This window comes from Mustela nivalis (genome assembly GCF_964662115.1).
Source record: "Mustela nivalis genome assembly, chromosome: 1".
Taxonomy (NCBI): domain Eukaryota; kingdom Metazoa; phylum Chordata; class Mammalia; order Carnivora; family Mustelidae; genus Mustela; species Mustela nivalis.
The window spans coordinates 68,417,165-68,422,555 of record NC_139020.1 but is presented as its reverse complement, the minus strand read 5'-3'; the positions used below and the strand labels follow the sequence as shown (position 1 = coordinate 68,422,555).

The 5,391-nt window shown below is 37.8% G+C and overlaps 1 long non-coding RNA gene across 1 annotated transcript; it reads right to left on the bottom strand.

Annotated features, from left to right (window-relative positions):
• Nucleotides 1–3,628: 3,628 nt before the first annotated feature.
• Nucleotides 3,629–4,055, bottom strand: LOC309862513. The gene is made up of 2 exons (XR_014310558.1): nucleotides 3,885–4,055; nucleotides 3,629–3,685 (listed from the first exon to the last, which is right to left on the bottom strand). It is a non-coding gene; the product is annotated as an uncharacterized lncRNA (long non-coding RNA).
• Between the last annotated feature and the right edge of the window lie 1,336 nt (nucleotides 4,056–5,391).

Sequence of the window (5,391 nt, the reverse complement as noted above, 5' to 3'; positions counted from 1 at the left end):
TCGTATGTCAATGGCTTAGCACATCGTAAGCGCTCAATTAAATGTTAACTATTATGTTATTATTCCAGAACTTGCTTTTGTTAGTCTGGGTCAGTACATCTACAAGTAAGTTATTCTTTTGTAGAAGTACAGAATATTCCATAACTTATTCATCTATTTTCTTATTTAAGAAGCCTTCAGATTATTTTTAGGTTTATTTGTTTTGGGGCTTTTTTGTTTTGTGGTTTTGTTTTGTTTTGGGGCTTTTTTGTTTTGTGGTTTTGTTTTGTTTTGTTTTTTGATAGAGTGCTCTGCCAAAATATGGTGCTACAAATTTCCATATACACCTGTCCTTTAATTATTGGAGCTTTTATTTCTATGTGCTAGATTTTCAAAAGTGACCTTGCTGGATCAAAAGGAATGTGCAAGTTTAATTTTAACTGATTCACCAACTGAATGAAGTTTTTTTTAGGAATTATAGCAGACGTGGGCACCATGAATCAGGCTCTCTGAGAGAGAGAGAGAGCAGAGGGAGGGGGAGAGGGGAAGAGGGAGAGGTAGAAGAAGGCCCCCCACTGAGCAGGGATCTTGACATGGAGCTTTATCCCAGGACCCTGGGATCATGACCCAAGCCAAAGGCAGACGCTTAGCTGACTGAGCCACCGAGGCACCCCTAAATAAAATCTTTAAAAAAAAAAAAAGAAAAGAAAAGAAAGAAAGAATTACAGTAGACGAACTTTGGCCAGCAATGCTGAGGACTGCCAAACAGGACTCTATCCTCCAGCCTGAGTTCGATGTTATCAATCTTGTAAACCAATAAATTTATAAATTGTTGTCAATTTGATGAATTAAGAAAAAGAGATGTAACTACTATTGTAATTTGGATTTTTCTGGCCTAGTATAGTCGAACATTTCTTTATACACTGATCAGTTCTATGAAGTTCTTTATTTGTGAACTAATTATTCATATGCTTTGCCCATTTTTCTTTTGCTGTTTGTTATCAGAGTTCTTTGTACTTTAAAGATATTAATTACTTGTGTATCCAGCACTGATTTTGATTACCATTTTTTGCTAGGCATTTCTAATTTTTACGTTGTTGAACTCACCAGATTTTTCTTTTATGGCTTCTGGGTTTGCAGTGTTGCTATAGGCTAGGTCTCCCCCATATTGAGATTATACAAATACTCTCCCATATTTCCTTGCTATTTTTACTGTTCTATGTTTTAAATTTAACTCTTTAATCCATCTGGGATTTATTTTTATATATTTTTATGCCAGTCTCATTTTTTAAATTAAAAAACTTTCTTAAAGTTTTTATTATAATTCTAATTAGTTAACATACAGTGTAACATTAATTTGAGGTATACAATATAGTGATTCAACACTTCCATATGCCGCCCTGTGCTGATCACAAGTGCACTCCTTAATCCCCATCACCTATTTTACCCTTGTCCCACCCCCTCCCCTCTGGTAACCATCTGTTTGTTCTCTAGAGTGAAGAGTCTGTTCCTTGATTTGTCTCTCTCTCATCTCCCCCTTTTGCTTGTTTTGTTTCTTAAATTCCACATATGAGTGAAATCATATGATCATTATTTTTCTCTGACTTACTTCACTCAGCATTTATACTCTCTAGTTCCATCCATGTTGTTGCAAATGGCAAGATTTCATTCTTTTTTATGGCTGAATCACACACACACACACATGCCACCTCTTCTTCTTTATCTGTTTATCTATCAATGGGCACTAGGGCTGCTGCCATATTTGGCTATTGTAAATAATGGTGCATGTGTTCCTTTGGACTAGTGTTCTTGTGTTCTTTTGATAAATACCCAGTAGTCCAATTCCTGGTTCATAAGGTAGCTCTATTTTTAACTTTTTGAGGAACCTCCATATTGTTTTCCATGGTGGCTGCAACAGTTTGCATTCCCACCAACAGATCATCACTGACATCTTCCTTGACATCTGTTTTTTGTGTGTGTGTTGTTGATTTTAGCCACTCTGACAGGTGTGAGGTGGTATCTCATTGTAGTTTTGATTTGCATTTCCCTGATTTGATTAGTGATGTTGAGCATCTTTTCATGTTCTGTTGGCCATCTGTGTATCTACCTTAGAGAAATGTCTGTTCATGTCTTCTGCCCATTTTTTAACTGGGTTTTTGGTTTTTGGGTTTTTTTTTTTTTTGAGGTTGTTGATTTGTCTAAGTTCTTTATATATTTTGGATATTAACCCTTTTGGGGACATCTTCGCCAATATCTTCTCCCATTCCATAGGCTGCTTTCAGTTTTGTTTATTGTTTTCTTCACTCTTCACTGTGCAGAAGCTTTTTATTTTGACGTGGTCCCAACAGTTTATTTTGCTTTTGTTTCTCTTGCCTCAGGAGACATATTTAGAAAAATGTTGCTGCAGCTGATGTCAAAGAAGTTACTGCCTATGTTCTCTTCTAGAATTTTAGTGTTTCTTGTCTCATATTTAGGTCATTAATCCATTTTGAATTTATTTTTGTGTACAGTGTAAGAAAGCGGTCCAGTTCCATTCTTCCACATGTTGCTGTCCAGTTTTCCCAGCACCATTTGTTGAACAGACTGTCCTTCTCCCATCAGATATTCGTTTCTGCTTTGTCAAAGATTAACTCACCATATATTTGTGGGTTTATTTCTGGGTTTTCTATCCTGTTCCATCAATTTTTGTGTCTATATCTGTGCCATTACCATACTGTTTTCATTACTACAGATGTGTAATATAACTTGAAGTCCGGAATTGTAATGCCTCCAGCTTTGCTTTTCTTCTTCAAGATTGCTTTGGCTCTTTGGGGTCTTTTGTGGTTCCATACATACTTTAGGATTCTTTGTTCTAGTTCTGCGAAAAATGCTATTGGCATTTTGTAGAGATTGCAATAAATATGTATATTGTTTTGGGTAGTATAGACATCTGAACAATATTTATTTTTCCAATCCATGAGCATGGGATGTCTTTTTTTTTTTTTTAAGATTTTATTTATTTTTTTTTTGACAGAGAAAGAGAGAGATCACCAGTAGGCAGAGAGGCAGGCAGAGAAAGAGGGAGAAGCAGACTCCCTGCTGAGCAAAGAGCCCAGTGTGGGGCTCGATCCCAGGACCCTGAGATCATGAACTGAGCTGAAGGCAGAGGTTTAACCCACTGAGCCACCCAGGCATCCAGAGCATTGGATGTCTTTTCATTTCTTTGTGTCATCTTTAGTTTCTTTCATCAGTGTTTTATAGTTTTTAGCATACAGGTCTTTCACCTCTTTGGCTGGGTTTATTCCTGGTATCTCATAATTTTGGGTGCAATTATAAAGGAGGTTGTTTTCTTAATTTCTCTTTCTGCTGCTTCATTATTGGTATAGAGAAATGCAGCAGATTTCTGTACATTGATTTTGATCCTGGAACTTAACAAAACCCACTACAAAATATATAATACAAAAGTTTCAAAACACTTTTCCTTGAAAGATAGAGATAAACAATTCTCAATAAAACATTAGCAAATTTAATCGAGCAGCATGTTAAAAGAATGATAGCAAGTAATATGGGAGTATATTAGAAGTCTTAAGAAATTCAACCACAACATTAATATTAAAGGAATTTGAAAAAATAGCTATACATCAAAAACCACTAATATAAAAAATTGACAATAGCTTTTCTATACACCTAAAACCACCAGTTAGAATTGGAAATGAAAGAAAAATATCTTACTCATACCATAGTTTTATTATTATTATTATTTTTTATTTGACAGAGAGAGCTCACAAGTAGGCAGAGAGGCAGGCAGAGAGAGAGAGAGGAGGAAGCAGGCTCCCAGCTGAGCAGAGAGCCCGATGCGGGACTCGATCCCAGGACCCTGAGATCATGACCCGAGCCGAAGGCAGCAGCTTAACCTACTGAGCCACCCAGGTGCCCCCATAGTTTTATTTTTTTAACAGAACTTTTGGAAAAAATTATTTTCAGTGTTCTTTGGAAATTTGTGAAACATAATTTTGAAAATGTAAAGTAAACATGGGTGGAGCCCTGCATGCTTTCTAATGATTAATTCATGCAAGGCCATTTGGAGATAAAGCACCAAATGCATGGCTGACTCATCAGATCTTCCTTCCCTCAAGGAGAACAAGTGCACCGGCTGAATTCAAAATAATCCTATAGTTTCCCTGAAAACTACGGCTTAAATTGTGTTTCACAGGAGAATTTCTGGAATTAATTTCCTTTTGTTTGGGCTGCTCTTCACATCAAGGGCTTAGCTGATACTCACTTTCAATCAGCTAAGCATTGTGTTGTCCATGTTTCCTATTAATAAAACACAAACCATCACATGTAGCTTGGATTGAATGTCCCCCGGAGAGAAAGTACTGGGTTGTCTCCTTTACTGGAAGTTTCCTGTTTCTAAGAATACATTCACTCATTTATGAATGTAACCCATATTTACTACATATCAGGCACGGGACATTGTGACAGGGGCAGAGTAGTCGGCAGCACTATGGGACAGGCCCCCTCCTTCAAGGACCTGACAGACTTGTGAGCTGAAGACCATGCTCTGCCAAAATTGTGACTGACCCTTCACTTTTGTCTAGAACAGGAACCTGGAGAGCAATGGGGGAATAAAGAATGGGCAATCTCCCCTTCTAACTGAACAGTGTCTTTCATCACAAAAAGGCCTGATGGCAGTATGCCACAAAAAACCCTACTCTAGCAGGAAAGTCTTCTGCCAGTCCTTTATCCTGCTCCCCTCTACTGCCCCAGGCATGTGCTCTCCAAGCAGAAGGAGCAGCAGCATTTCCTCTCTGCCTTCTCCCTGGGACTGAGGTCAGCTTTGGGTTGAGGCCAGCATGAGTCAGCTTGCCCAGCACGGACTCTCGCCTCTGCCTTGAGGATGGCCTTGCTAAAACTCTGATGCACACATGCAGTGTATGTATCCAAGATCCAGGGCAAATTTGGGGCACGGGCACGTCCCCATGGAATATGGGATGTGAGAACCATGTGAGATTTGGGTTGACAGGGTAGTGAGGAGAAACTTTTCTTTCTTTCTTTTTTTTTTTTTCCCCAAAGAAATCTGTTAGTCACAACAGGAGCCACCAAGCTGTCCATATATTTTGAGCTCATGATTCCATTTTTGAAGAACTTAGGGCAAAGAAACTATCTAAAAGAAAAAAAAAAAAAGCCCAAAGATACCCTCATGATTGCAACTGGTAATCATGATAAATTCGTAGCATCCCAAATACTGCCAATAGAGAAACTATAATATAATCTGAATGTAATGTTACAGAGGTATTAAAAATGGAAAGGACGCATACTATGTTAATTCGTGGAAATATCTACATTTAGAACAGAACATAAGATGGGATTCACACATGGATTATAATTATATGAAACATCTGTAGATATATCAAAGAAGAACAGAAGAGA